The 14,649-nt window shown below is 36.0% G+C and overlaps 2 non-coding genes and 2 pseudogenes across 2 annotated transcripts; 2 read left to right on the plus strand and 2 right to left on the minus strand.

Annotated features, from left to right (window-relative positions):
- The first annotated feature begins 5 nt into the window (after positions 1-5).
- Positions 6-2,300, plus strand: LOC121788359 (annotated as a pseudogene).
- A 2,933-nt stretch (positions 2,301-5,233) lies between these two features.
- LOC121788360 lies at positions 5,234-5,324 on the minus strand. Its single transcript, XR_006047720.1, has one exon. It is a non-coding gene; the product is annotated as a small nucleolar RNA snoR8a (small nucleolar RNA).
- A 222-nt stretch (positions 5,325-5,546) lies between these two features.
- Positions 5,547-5,637, minus strand: LOC121788361. The gene has a single exon (XR_006047721.1). It is a non-coding gene; the product is annotated as a small nucleolar RNA snoR8a (small nucleolar RNA).
- A 404-nt stretch (positions 5,638-6,041) lies between these two features.
- LOC121788358 lies at positions 6,042-12,060 on the plus strand (annotated as a pseudogene).
- Positions 12,061-14,649: the final 2,589 nt, after the last annotated feature.

Below are 14,649 nucleotides of genomic sequence, written 5' to 3' on the forward strand. Positions count from 1 at the left end.
TGCAAAATGGCGACGCCGACAAGCCCAAATACTGCCACGGATGGGTTTCTCAAGCAAGACAGAGCAATAAATGAGGATGATTTAAGGGAGTTTAAGATGTCCAAGAACTCATCTTGCGGTGAGGGTTCACTGCAGAGATCCAACGGCTGTGGTCTCTCCTCTGCAGAGATGCTCAGCTTCTCTTCCCCAAACCCACAGCCTCTCACATTGCCTTACTATCACTACTCATCCAATGCATTTGCTAGAAATGCAGGTAAAGATTGGATTTTTATCTTTTTTTTTTCATTCTTGTTGCATGAAAAGTAGGAGCAAATTTGAAATGGGGTTTGTCAAGATCTTATCTTTTTGCTAGTATGGTTGTTGGGTTTGTTTTTTTTATGGAAGAATTCATCTTTGGTTAGTTTTTTTTTTATATGGAAATATGCTTTGTGTCATCATCTTATCCACTCTATTTTGGCGGCACTGTTTGTTTCTCTCACTCTCTCACTGTTGGAGAAGAAAAGGATAAAGAAAAGAAGTTGTGATGTTTGGAACTGTGGTTTGTTTTAAGACATAATGTTACACCACCACAAAACAAAGGGATTCAAGATTTTTTAGTTTTATTAAGGAAAGATGGGATTTTTAGTTTCTTTCATGTGAAGTTGAGGAAATTTGAAATGGTGGTTTGTAAAGATCTTACCTTTTTTTTTCTAGTATGGTTTTTGGGTTGTTATTGTTTTTTTGAAGAATTCATCTCTGGTATAGTTTGTTTTTTTTGTGGTTGTGAAATCTTTCTTGGAAGTACACCATCTTATCCTCCCTATTTTTGGAGCACTATTTGTTTCTCTATCTCTTTCACTAAAGAAAAGAAGAAGTTGTGATGTTTGAGACTGTGGTTTTTTTAGGACAATATGTTACACCACCACAGAGTAAATGTGTTCAAGATTTTTGTTTTTTAGTTTTATTAAGTGATTATGTTGGATGTAATTGCACCTTTTGAAGTGTGTGTTGTGTGTGTAGTAGGGATGAATGGTGGAAGCATGCAGCATGGTGTGAGGGGGCCATTCACTCCATCACAATGGATGGAGTTAGAGCATCAAGCCTTGATCTACAAATACATCACTGCCAATGTTCCCATTCCTTCTTATCTTCTCAATCCCATTAGAAAAGCCTTTGAAGTTGTTGGTTTCTCTTCCCTCAGATCCAATCCTTGTAAGCTTCCCTTCTCTCTCTCTCTCTCTTAAGTTTGTTACCTTTTGTTCAGTAGTTAATGCCTGAGGTCAAATGTTGTGTGATTTTAATAAACTAACTAACTGTTGATATGGGTAGTGGGATGGAATGGTTTCCATTTGGGATACTCTAGCACCGACCCAGAGCCGGGTCGGTGCCGGAGAACCGATGGGAAGAAGTGGCGGTGCTCGCGGGACGCGGTCGTGGACCAGAAGTACTGCGAGCGCCACATGAACCGAGGCCGCCACATGAACCGAGGCCGCCACCGTTCAAGAAAGCCTGTGGAAGCCCAATCCGCCATCGCCTCCAACACCACCACCACCGCGAAGCCAACGCGTTGCTAGGTGTGAAAATCTCAACAAACTCAAAATTTAAAATATTTTTTTCTGCGTCCGCCACTAACACAACTTGTACATAACATTTCCCTCGCTCAGCAGAAGTATTGTTGAGAACACCACCTCTCTCTCCAAAACCAAACCCAAAGACTCCCAACACCAAGATTGGGAGGGGAACGAGTTCGGCCTCGTGTGTTCCGACTCGCTCGTGAACCCCTTAAACCGGAGCGAGCTCCGGCAGTTCATGGACCAGCCCGACCGCGACGTGGACCGGACACAACTCTCAATATCCATGGCATCCTCACCCCCGAGATCAGGACTATCTCGGGAGCTTGAGATGGGGCTAGGCTTGGGCAACCGCCCGAGCAGTAACAACTGGGCTCCCATCTCATGGGAGCCCAGTGCCATTGGAGGGCCTCTCGGGGAGGTCCTCCACAACACGACAACAACACCACTAGCGATGCGCGAAACAGCTCAACCTCATCGAGAGATGGGACAGCCACCGGCTGGACGCGTCTCCCACGGGAGTCTTGCAGAGGGGAGCCTTCGCGTCCCTCTCCAACAGCAGCGTGGCGGGCAGCCCGCCGCACGACGTCTCAGCTTATCCATCACTGCTCTAAGAACAAGAATTGCTCACACAATCAATTCACTTGTAATAGTGCTAGATATATGTTGTATTAGTTGAAACTTATAAGCATATTTTGTGTGGTACTCTTTGATTTATAGTTATCTAAATAGGCTTCTTGTTTGGTGGGATTTTTGAGTTTGAGATATCATGATTTTGTTATAGGTTGGTTGGAGGGGAGCATGCTTGTTTTGTGGTTGTGATTTGTTGTTGGTGGGGGCATCTAATAACATATCTTTTCACTGTTTAGTATTTATATTGCAATTAAAGGCTTCTTGACTTTTCCAGAGGTAGTACTCACTAAATTGTTGCAAGGCCAAATCAAATAGGTTAAAATTTAATTTTTTAATTTGTTTGAAAGAAAAAGAATTCAAAATGGCATGGTTTTGAGGTTGAATCTTCTATGATACTTATCTGTTTGCTACATTAGTTAATTTTTGTTGGAATTTGAAATCGGGGTAATACTTTAAATATTCAAAGTTCGTGTATTTCGTACAAAATTTATAGATTATCGAAAAACCAAAAATTCATTTATAGTTCGTGGATTTACTGGCAATTAACGATGGACCAGCTGGGATATCCTAACTTCCGTTTCCGACGTTGAGATGTGGGTTGATCTATCCTCTTTGGTGGTTGGTTTTGATAATTTTTCGTTTCTTCCTCTTATGTATCTAGTCATCCCTTTTCCACTTGATAGTACATAGGATCTCGACTTGTGGGACCTCTACTTTGCATAATCGTGTTCTTGTTTAGATCTTAGTCACTTTTGAGCTAATATCATGTTTTTGAAACATTACATTTTGATCTTATTTACGGGTTGGAGGTCTCCCTAAACATCCCGCCCACAATGGACATTTTTGATTAAAAAAAAAATTTAAGTTTGATTTTGCCCTTAGTAGATAAAGGTTTGGACCATGAAGATCTTTTTGGATGCTTGGGAAATCTTTCTTTTAATTGCTTTAGTCTCGTGTGGTCCATTTTAAGACTTTTCTTTTACTCTTCAATAAGAATAAATGTGACTTCACCATGGTAGATAATTTGAATGAAGAAAATTACATAAACGTTGCGAGTTTAATAGCTGAATTTAAGGAGCCTAAAGGAGCAGAGCTCATATGTTCTCTTGCTTCTTGACTAATTTGTAAGTATAAATTGACATCCTACTCGACCATAGTAGAACACATTAGATGGTTACCTAAGCTAGTTGGTTCTTGCAGATGGAAATTTGTGTTGGATATTATAATTGTACAAATTCAATCTTCTATTGAGACTCTGACCAAACACAAAATCCCAATTTCACCATTAAACTCTAGTCTCTACCTAGAAAATGAACAATTGACTAAAAACAACAGTATTTTGATAAAATTAGGCATGACCAGATTTGGATAGTAATTACTAAAGCATGATTGGTTTAAATATTTATAGTAGAAATTGTAGCATTCTATTAGGCATATTACGATACTGGAGAACTGGCATTAAGCAGTTGCTATTTAAAGAGAATAGAAGATATACTGCCTCCGTCCCAGTTAAGATAACCCATTTTGTTTTTCGTACGTGTTTTGTTAAAATTATAATAAATAGTTAAAGTAGAGGAAAACGTAAAGAAAGAATAATATTGAAGAGAGTCTCTTCTGTATTATTATCTCTCTTAATTTATAATAAATAGTTAAAGTAAAGGAAAAAGTAAAGTAATAGAAAGAATAATGTTGAAAAGAGTCTCTTCAATATTATTCTCTCTTAATTTACTCTCCCTCCACTTTAACTATTCATTATGATTTTTTCAAAACGCAAAAAAAATGGGTCATCTTAATGGGACGGAGGTAGTACTATCTTTTATAATTGACAAACATGAACCATTTTATTAACAATAAACAAAAGCTCAAGACCCAATCATTTTTCCAACACTATAGTAAAATCTAAGCCTATGGTATCTCTATATTCAGATAATAAAACACAAGAGAACAAATTCACTCTGAGCCACCCCTACGAAGTAAGAATCTATTCAACAAAAAGGAAGCCATTCTCCAGCATATTCGGGAAAATATCAAAGAGCAGGTTCGAAGGTAACAGATCGAGTCCACTGAAACAGCAAAAGAGAAGACATGAAAGTACCCATCCAAACAAATGTTAGGATAACAAGAAATATAAGCAACATGGATAAGGCAGTACATATTCTTCACAATGGCAAGCTTTTGAAAAGCCTGTGGCATCATCAAAGATCAATATACTTACAAAATGTGAGGTCATAACAAAAAGAAGGTTAAAGAATGAAATTTAGGAATCAAAAGGACAAGAACCATTTTCTGGAATATGGAGGTGTGCGTAACCCAAATTTCTGGTTATATTTGTAATGAAATTCAGGCTTTAAAACACCACCAAAACTCAATATGAGGAGAGGCCAAACATACAGCAAACAATGTGTCTACTTTGCTATATTACAAATGTGGCCAACTCCTTCAAAATACACTGATTAAGAAGAGTAAAACAAAGGCAGTTTCTTTATTTAAAAACAGTTTTTAATCAAACAGATTTAGCATCAAACTGCAGTAATATTTTAAGCAAATTCACAGGCAACAGCATAATCATTAAAACAGTACTCTACCTAACAAAGTACTTAACACAGCAAAAGCATTGAAGCTGCTGAAATTTCAATCAATTCTTGATAGATTGATGTTAAAACAGAAGGTGATCTTAGTGGACTTTTCAAAATCACAAAAAGTCATGATTACTGAAGTTACATAAATATTGAAATTAGTACTGACAAGTAATTATGACAGTTTCCATATGTTTAAATCCAACTTTGTTATGATAAAACTTCATCAATTTATCCAGGCAATACAAATTTCAGAAAACTGGCAATTAGTGATTTGCAATACTGCATAGATCAGCACAGAAATGTTGACCTAAAAATTGAAACTTGACAGTAATTTTTCAGATATATTGTGATTTCATCAATTGAGCAACCGTGAACTACCAAATTACATATTGAAAGGCAAAAGCATGTTGAACCAAAAACAATACTAAAATCAAATAAAAAAAGTAAACGAACAAATGAAAATTAGAGGTGGGAGCTCATATTCTATGGGTGTAAAATGAGTCTATCAAGCTGCGGAAACAGCATTCAGTACGAGGAATTGTTTTACAATCATCGCAACCACACTCTTCGCCACCAATTACGATTCCGGATTCAACAAAAATTTAAACAATCAATAGAGAATTCGCATTGCCAATTCAGCTGAAATATTATGATTTCATCAATTGAACAATAACAAATTCAACGATGACGGTAACATTTTGAAAGGCAATAACGCACAGATCCAAAAACAATAATAAAATTAAAAAATCGAATAATAAAAGGAAACGAGAAGCTGGAAAATAGAGATTGCTCATATTCTATGGGTGTAAATTGAGTCTGTCAAGCTGCGTAACAGCAATCAGTACGAGGAATTGTTTTACAACCATCGCAACCACATCCTAATTCCCAGCTCTTTCGATTTCAAATTCAACAATAATTGGACAATTAATAAAGATTTCGCACTGAAAATATAAATAAATAACTCAATCCAGAGATGGGAGCTGAGCTCTGTCGATGAGTGATTCTGAAGAAGAGGCGGTGTGGCGTTTAAATAAAGGATTAAAAAATATTTTTCAAAACCCTAGATGTTCTTCATCGCCTCCATATCTCGCGAATCTCGCCCAATTTTGAGAGACAGAAATTCTGCTTTGGGCTTTATTGTTAGCCCATTAATGTCATATCTTTTGGTTAAAGCCCATTTGTATAAGCATAATTCGACGGCCCGATAAACAGGACTCGTATTTTTTTGGGACGTTATTTTTTGCGATTAATTTTTTAAATAAAATCAACTAATCTCATTTGAAAATTTGTTAAGAAACAAACTAAACTTAGAAAAAAATCGAAAAATCCCTAAAATCATTTCATCAGCTCTTCTTCTTCTTCTTCACGAGATCTTCTTCTGAGCTCAGCTACGGTAAATCTATTCGTTTCTCTACCTTTTTCCTAATCCACAAAGACTTGAGCTTGAATTCAATATTTCAAAAATTGAAAAATGTGTGCTTTTGGAACTATTGGAGTATAATTCTTACAGCATTTGGGATTTTGCAGTGCAATTGAGATGATCTGAGCTTACTTGCTGCGAGCATGGCAAGTAACCCGCCACCATCTGGTTCACAGGTAGATTTTCAGAGCAATTTATTTATTTTGTATTTTGGAAAGGTTATGTTTTAGTTCATCTTAGAAAGATTGGATTTTTTTTGTTGAATTTGGGATAGTAATGCAATTGTGTTAATCGTTTGTATATTCCGGTAGCTACTAGAGAGATATTATGACTTTTGTTAGTGAGTATAATTTGGTATATCATTCTAGCTCGATTATTTAGCTTTGAGGTTTGATTATAGGCAGTTTAGAGTTCATTTTTAAAACAATTTGTGATATGGATCTTTTCGAACGCTTGTTTTCATCGACAGCCACATTGGTCACATCCTGCATCTGAATCAGTGGCTCCTCAGAATTTTGCTCCTCCATATCCTATGCAAGTATGTAATTCCAACATATATTGAATGAAGAAGATTATTTTGTTATATTGTTTCTTCTAGTGAGATATGTAAATCTCATGGTGGTTGCATTATTGGCATATATGTATGCTGCAGTTCCATCCTGCCACACTGGCACAACATGGACAACAGCTTATGTCTCCACAAAATATGGGGATGCCTCAAGGTCAAGGTCAACCACCTCAATTTTCCTTAAGGTATTATTACAACAAGGAGACTAAGCAATCAAAATGGACGATACCCGATGAATTGAAGGTTTGTTTGGGAAAGAGTTCTTTTATATTGATTTTCCTTGTGTTGGACTAATTTTCAGACTTGTGCCTCCAGTTGGCTTGAGAACAGGCAGAAAAAGCTGCTGCTGAGGCATCACACCCGGAAGTGAATGCTATCTCTGCACCACCTACAGTCAGTGGCGCTTCAGTTGAACAACCACCTGCTACGGACAGCTTGGCAAGCTCCACTACATCAATAGGAGCTGGAGTTGTTTTAAGTCCTGTTCCAGCTGCTCCAGTTGCTTCTGATGTTAAATCTCCTATTATGATGTTCTCTGAACCAAGAGCTCAAACACCTGTTGCAAGTGCAACCGGAGTGTCAATGACAGACACAGTGGCTTCCTCCCCTTCTGATGTTCCAATTAAATTGCCGAGCTCCAGGTTAATGCCAATATATGAAGTTGTTTAATGAACTCAGTCCAGATTGCTTAAAGGCCTTACTGGTTTCTGCTTGAAAATATTTCAGGATCAGCTTGGAAAATCCTTCATTACAAGTGGGGTCAAGTCCACCGGCCGGGGTTTTAGTCCCGGATGGAGAAGTAAGACTTGTTTATTAAGGCATTTATTTGCAAACTGTTTCTCATACTCTATGCTATAATCGTTTCATGGCTATTTTTAGGAGAAGAAAAGAGAAACTGCTGTTGCAGGGAAAATGAATGCAGCACCAGTTGAAGAGAAAACTACGGAGGATGAACCTTTCTTATATGCTACGAAGTACGAAGCAGGTACTTTCTTTTTTTAGGGTGTGTAGATACTGACTTTATAATGCTTAGTCAATTATTACTGCCATAAACAATGATTAATGGTAATTGCCTCTTCAGGAGGCAAAAAATGCGTTTAAAACACTATTAGAGTCTGCAAATGTGGAAGCCAATTGGACCTGGGACCAGGTAAATTGAATCTTCTTCTCTGTTCATCTATAATTGCTTTGAACTTGTTACATATTGATATCAACGCTGTATCAGGCTATGAGGGTGATAATTAATGACAAAAGATATGGTGCTTTGAAAACACTTGGTGAAAAAAAGCAAGCATTCAATGAGGTAAATACATGAATATGTTTATAATATTTTATTCATGTGTTCCTGCTTATTGTAGATATAATTTATTTTTGTCTGTTTATCTTTGATATTTGTACTTGCATTGTTTTTTTAGTACTTAATGCAAAGGAAAAAGATAGAGGCCGAGGATAGACATCACAGGCAAAGAAAAGCAAAGGAGGATTTAGTGAAGATGTTGGAAGTAAGGATCTCTATTTGTTCAATACTTCTGTTCCATATTTCTCCATATGTGTTTGATTTTCACTATACATCTTTTGACAATCTTACACATGTCAGCTTGAAATAATTTCTTTCTCGTCTTCAGAATATAACCCTTGGTTCTTGCTTTGGTTCCTATCACTGTTCCTCACCCATGGACATGTTTCTCATTGAGTATACTGCTGTTCTTGGTTTGCAGTATGCATTATAAGAGACTTATTTAGTGTGTGTTTTTGCCTTAGGAATCTGAAGAACTCACATCATCTACACGTTGGAGGTTGTTAACACTTCCTAATTTTTTATTGCTCAACTTTTATTCCGGAATTTTTTTTCTAACTTCTAAAACAACCAGCAAAGCACTGACAATGTTTGAAGATGATAAACGGTTCAAGGCTGTTGACCTAGAAGTGGATCGTGAGGATCTCTTTAGAAACTATTTGGTGGACCTTCAGAAAAAGGTATGCAATAGATCATATTGTCCTTTGAGTTTTGGGAAATACTAAGCTTACATAGTTGCATCCTATTATATCTTCAAATTATTGATGTAATACTTTAGAATACACTGTAGCTACCAATGTGAATTATTACTAGTATTAGAGTTCACGATTTCCTTCATGTTAGCATAGTAGTAATAGATTTTAAATTATTTATAGGTCAATCTTATACAGTGACCTGGATATGTATGGTTATCAGGCTAAATCATGTTCAGCTTTATGTGATGTATGAATTCGTTCATTGGTTAAGAGTCTAGAACTCTTGTTTTGTGTGAATGAATCATGGATTTCAATTTAAGTATTCCTGTGGGATTATATTTGAGATTACATTTTTTGTATGGATAATACACTTGGAGGATGTAATCCTAATAAGATGTTTGATTTAACCTGCGTGAGGTGAGTTGTGCAGAACACATCATCTACATGTTGCCTGCTTATGAATAAATCAATGGAAAGCTGCATGGTTGAGTTGTATGTGGCATTGAGGTTTTAATCCAATTCTAATCACATGTTACATGAGCTGTAATGACAGTTTCATCTGCAGTGGCCTTTGCTTGAGTTCTATATGTATGTGCATGGCTTTGTGTTCCAGGAGAAGGCAAAGGCTAAAGAGGAGAGTCGTCGGAATAGGCTGGAGTTTAGGCAATTACTAGAATCATGTGATTATATCAAGGTATCTTTGCTTCGTTTGTTCATTAACTTTTCACCTTTTCACCCGTCATGCATTCTAACCCATTCAAGTAATTTTTTTTAATGTCAGGTGGATAGCCAGTGGCGGAAGGTTCAAGATCTTCTGGAAGATGATGAACGGTGTACGCCTAGATAAACTAGACCGGCTTGACATCTTTCAGGTGAGTATCATTGATGATAAGGCATTGTTCTATTTATAGGGTCCTTATTGTCTATATGATATGCATGATGCATCTGGACCTACAACAATGACTGCATGTTACTGCTACAGGATTATATTCGTGATTTGGAGAAGGAGGAGGAAGAGCAGAAGAAGAGACAAAAGGTACTTCTAGGGATATGCTTTGTTTCAGCCTCTCCTGCTCTGATTGCTTTGATTCTGATTAATTTTTGAAAATCAAGGAACAACTGAAACGAGCTGAGCGTAAGAACCGTGATGCATTTCGTAAGATGTTGGAAGAGCATATTGCTGCTGGCACTATTACTGCAAAAACATTCTGGCCGGATTATTGTCGTAAGGTACATTTATTAGCTTTATATCTAATCGGAGATATTAACATATCTTTGCGATAATATGTTAGTCTTTGGTTTCTGTTTTGGTTTAATGTTTATTTACCATTATGCTTCCATATTCTTGTGTATTATGTTTATCATTTTTTGCTACCATCATCAACACAGGTCAAGGATTCTGAAGCTTATGAAGCAGTTGCATCAAACACTAGTGGTTCCACACCCAAAGATTTGTTCGAGGATCTAACAGAAGAATTGGAGAAAAGGTACTTAGACCTATTTTTGCTAGGCTGCAAACTAGTTGTGTGGTTAACTAGTTCGTGAACTTAGAAGGACAGACTTCCTGTTTCTCCAACCTGAGCGTCCTCGTGTTTCTTCTCTTGCTATTGTCGATGCTTCAATTCGTGGCTAACAACCATGTATTCTGTTCGTGCTTTTACTTGTGTGCAGTATGATGAAGACAAAACCCAAGTAAAAGGATGTTTTGAAGCAGGAAAAGGTGGAATTGTGTGACTTCCATTCCATTACCTTCCTTCAGTCTACTGTTGTGTTGATAGTTTGAACCTTAATCTATTACTTATTCTCCATTTTAGATCACCGTTGCTTCAACATGGACATTTGTTTAAGTCCTCTTTGGGATATACTTCTGCTTTGTCTTCCATATCTGACATTAATTTGCAGGTATCAGTTTTTTCACTACTCGTTTTCCTTACATAGGTTTCACAATCATTTTTCGCCATTGATAGATAAACTTGTCTGTCTACTTGTTTTTGCTATAGAATGTGAGATCTGAATTCTTAATCACCCTTGTACTAAATTCTGATTGAATTAGCTAATGCCTCCATTCTGTGTTTGTGTATGAATACGTGTCTGCTTGTCGTTCTATTCTCCTCAAGAAGTTAAGTTTCGTTAAGTTTCGATTTGATAGTTTTCTCCATGTGAGGCTCTGCCAAATTTGAAATTTCTAATTGTGTCCATGTGAAATTGCAGCTAGTATACGAAGATCTAATTGATCGAGCTAAAGAGAAAGAAGAGAAAGAGGTTAAGAAACGTAAACGTCTAGCCAAAGATTTAACTGATAAATTGAGCAGCATAAAGGTACGTTAGATGTACTTGAGGGTGGAAGAATGTGTTTGATAGTTTAGCTCAATCTCACATTTTCTTTACTTCATCTTAGGAATTAAACGTGCTATCCACGTGGGAGGAATGCAAGCCACTAATCGAGGAAAGCTCAGAGTACCGGTGAACTTCTCTTAATTGGTTTCGAAATGCCTGCATCTGAATCGAGGTTTAATAAAATGCATGCTAATTATTTTCTTCAATCCGATTTTGTCATGTGTTTTCTAGGTCCATTGGAGAAGAAGACTTCTGCAGAGAAGTATTTGATGAATATGTCTCTCGTTTACAAGAGAAGCGAAGGAAAAGGAGCGAAAGCGAGAGGAAGAAAAGGTAATGAAAATCCAACTGGAACATTGTCTGGAATTTCCAATTAATTAATCGAAAACTTTGATGGATTTCCAATACATGTATGTGCTTCTTTGTAGACGAAAAAGGAGAAAGAGCCTGGAGGAGAAGAGAAAAGATAAAGAAAGAAAAGACAAAGATAGGGATCGCGAAAGAGAAAAGGAGAAAGATATTTCAAGAAAGGATGAAGAGACTGAAAATGTGGATTCAATGGAAACTCATGGATACAAAGATGACAAAAGGCGTGAAAAGGAAAAGGAGAAGAAACACAGGAAGCGGCACCAGAGCCCAACTGATGATTTGAGTTCTGATAAAGACGAGAAAGAGGAGACAACGAAGTCCCGCAGGCATGGCAGCGACTGTAGAAAGTCAAGAAAGGTAAACCAATCGCCCCGACCACCTATATCTTTGGACAAGTTACCTGTTCAATAATCTTACATTTTTTTTTACTGTATCCATATCCCTCAGCATGCATATTCACCAGAATCCAACAGCGAAAACCGGCATAAAAAAACACAGAAAAGATCACCGTGATGGAGCGAAACGGAGTGGTCATGAGGAGCTGGAAGATGGCGAACTAGGTGAGGATGGGGAGATCCAATAGCATCGCCACATCACTAAAGTTGCGGTATTTTGAACTGACCGTTTAAGTGATATCGTTGTTTCTATACCTGAACTTAGTTTTTGTGTTCCTTTTTGTTAGACCATGCAATTTGAGATGAAAATCAGCTCCCATATTCTCTATTTCTGCACTTGAAGCATTGAGCATTATGTTTTATCGTCGAGCTAACTTTTTAGGGTCTCCGAATGATGTAGCGTTGGTGACTTTACTACATATTTTTCTAGTCGAGACGGGGATTGAGATTTATACCTTTCGTCTCAGTCTTACAAAGGAAAATCGTGGTCTTACTACGACGATTTTGAGTCGGGGATAGGGAGTTTGTATATTCGAATTAGCGCTTTGTTGGTGAAGATATACCATTTATAGGATTGATTGGACATAGGGATACAATTATGTTTTGTTTTTTGTTTCCTTTTCTTTTATTGATTTTGATATCGAATTTTCTTCTGTTGTGAAAATGGAAGTATACTGTGGCTGGGGCTGAAGTATGTGTTACTTTATTAAATTTCATTTTGTATTTTGTGTAATATCTTGTATTTCTTCATTTGGATTATTTCTTGGTATTAAATTAATATGGAATGGTTAATTATACCGTTTATTTGCTTACACTTATGTAATTAAAATGCTGTTTTTTATTGAGATATTGGCGTCTAATATCACGAAATTTTTCAAAAGTTTATTTTTTTCCACGAACTTTAAACTCTACACATAATATCACGAACTTAATAGTTACTCCGTATTAAAATTTCTAGCCGTTTGTCCTTCGCTTCATCTTTTGTTTCTTTTATTATGTTTGGTCACAACTTCAAACTTTCATTGATTTGATGGGGACTGCGTATCCATTTCCCATTGATGCTAAAATCTTTTCTTTTTCATGTAGTCCTATTTATAAATTCAACATATCTAATGTCTATAGTTACATGCAATTATTTTTGCACACCAAGTCAAATATCTCTAGATACTAAAAAATTGTATTTGATTTGGAGCTCTTGTGAGACCGCTACTCTCTGGTTGATAAGATTGACAACTAACGTAAGGATGTGTGTTGCTTTTTTGCTTATGTTTTTCTGTATTCAATCGTTGCACTTCTACTGTAGTGATAGTTTTGGATAAGGTGTTTGTCTTTATTTATTTGTTGATTTTTTGTCAATGTTTTTGTTCTAAATTGCTACTCTTTTGCTCGTCATTCCATGGCTCGAACGTTTGTATTGCATCGAGAAAAAAAAGCTAAAAAGTGTAAAAGCTGATTTTGAAATGATGATACAAACTTTAGATCTTTGGATAAAGTGAATCAGATTTCATAGAAAAAATATTACATGCATGCATGAATAAGATTTTTTTTATCATCCAATAACCTTCTTTTGGCCCTAGTAACTTGGAAGAAAGTTTTGTTGTAATTATGATATCTAAACTTACATTTCAATCAATGGAAATGTTGGTGGAGCCATTTGTTGATTTGCGGAGGATAAATTTATTAAGAAAGTAGTAGTATAAAACAAAATATTTCAAATTGCTAAAAATTATAATATGACAATTTTATGAGTTTATCCATCCTCTGATATTGTTTCATCCGCCATTTATACAGATGAGAGTGAGAAAGAAAAATCTACACACCAACCTCTAATCAAAATGCCAAATTTAATTAATCTTTTTGATGTGACACAAAACGTCCAAACCAAAACAATAACATAAGCAATACAGAACCATCTCATAATAGAAACAACAATAAAAAGATAATACAACAATTGTTGAATCTAAAACCATACTCAAATTAAGAAAACAGAAGCAAACGAGCCACACACATCAGAACGTTCTACGCCAATCTTCATCATCAAAGAGTAGCAATCTCACCACATATTTAAGCAGAATGGGAAGTTCTTATATCAAACGCAAAACAAGCATGAACGTCGTTTACCTATACATAAAAGTGGACCAAACATGTATAATTGGATACCTACCAAACATAAAAACAATCTACAAAAATTATAGATATATAAAGATAACATAAGATTAAAGAAACCCTACAAAGACAAACTGGATTCACAAATTGTGGATGCAAATAGTAAAAGTATATAAACCTATAATTGACATGCACATATTTTCATATTAGTTAGAATGTTCTTCCTAAAATTAGATTACTTCTACCAACACGTAAGAGTACTTTTTTTAAATTCAAATACTTATCTTAAATTCCTTTATTTTCTCTTTTCATTTTCATACACGTTTTATTCACATAAAGATTATAATAGTGATTCTCTCTAAAGTTGATAAAGATATGTGGATAATATTCAGCCACTATGGTGATTTTTATTATTCGTGTTTCAAGATTTGCGTAGAATCTAGTGAAGTTGAGATTTTACTATTCTTTTGAAGTGACAAATGCTTAATAGTTTCGATCCTTTTATTGATTTTGGTGGAACACTTTATTTTAATTGACTAGGTGTCAAATTATTAGCTTTATGAATAATTAAATGCTCTAATATTTGCGGCTTTTATTGTTTCACATCGAAAAAATATAAAGATAAAATTATCAACAGTGTAGATACAATTATTCTATCCATTTTGTCCAGAGATTCCCCCCACCCCCAATGGCTCCCACC

This window comes from Salvia splendens, unplaced genomic scaffold, assembly GCF_004379255.2.
Source record: "Salvia splendens isolate huo1 unplaced genomic scaffold, SspV2 ctg1020, whole genome shotgun sequence".
In the NCBI taxonomy this organism is placed as follows: Eukaryota; Viridiplantae; Streptophyta; class Magnoliopsida; order Lamiales; family Lamiaceae; genus Salvia; species Salvia splendens.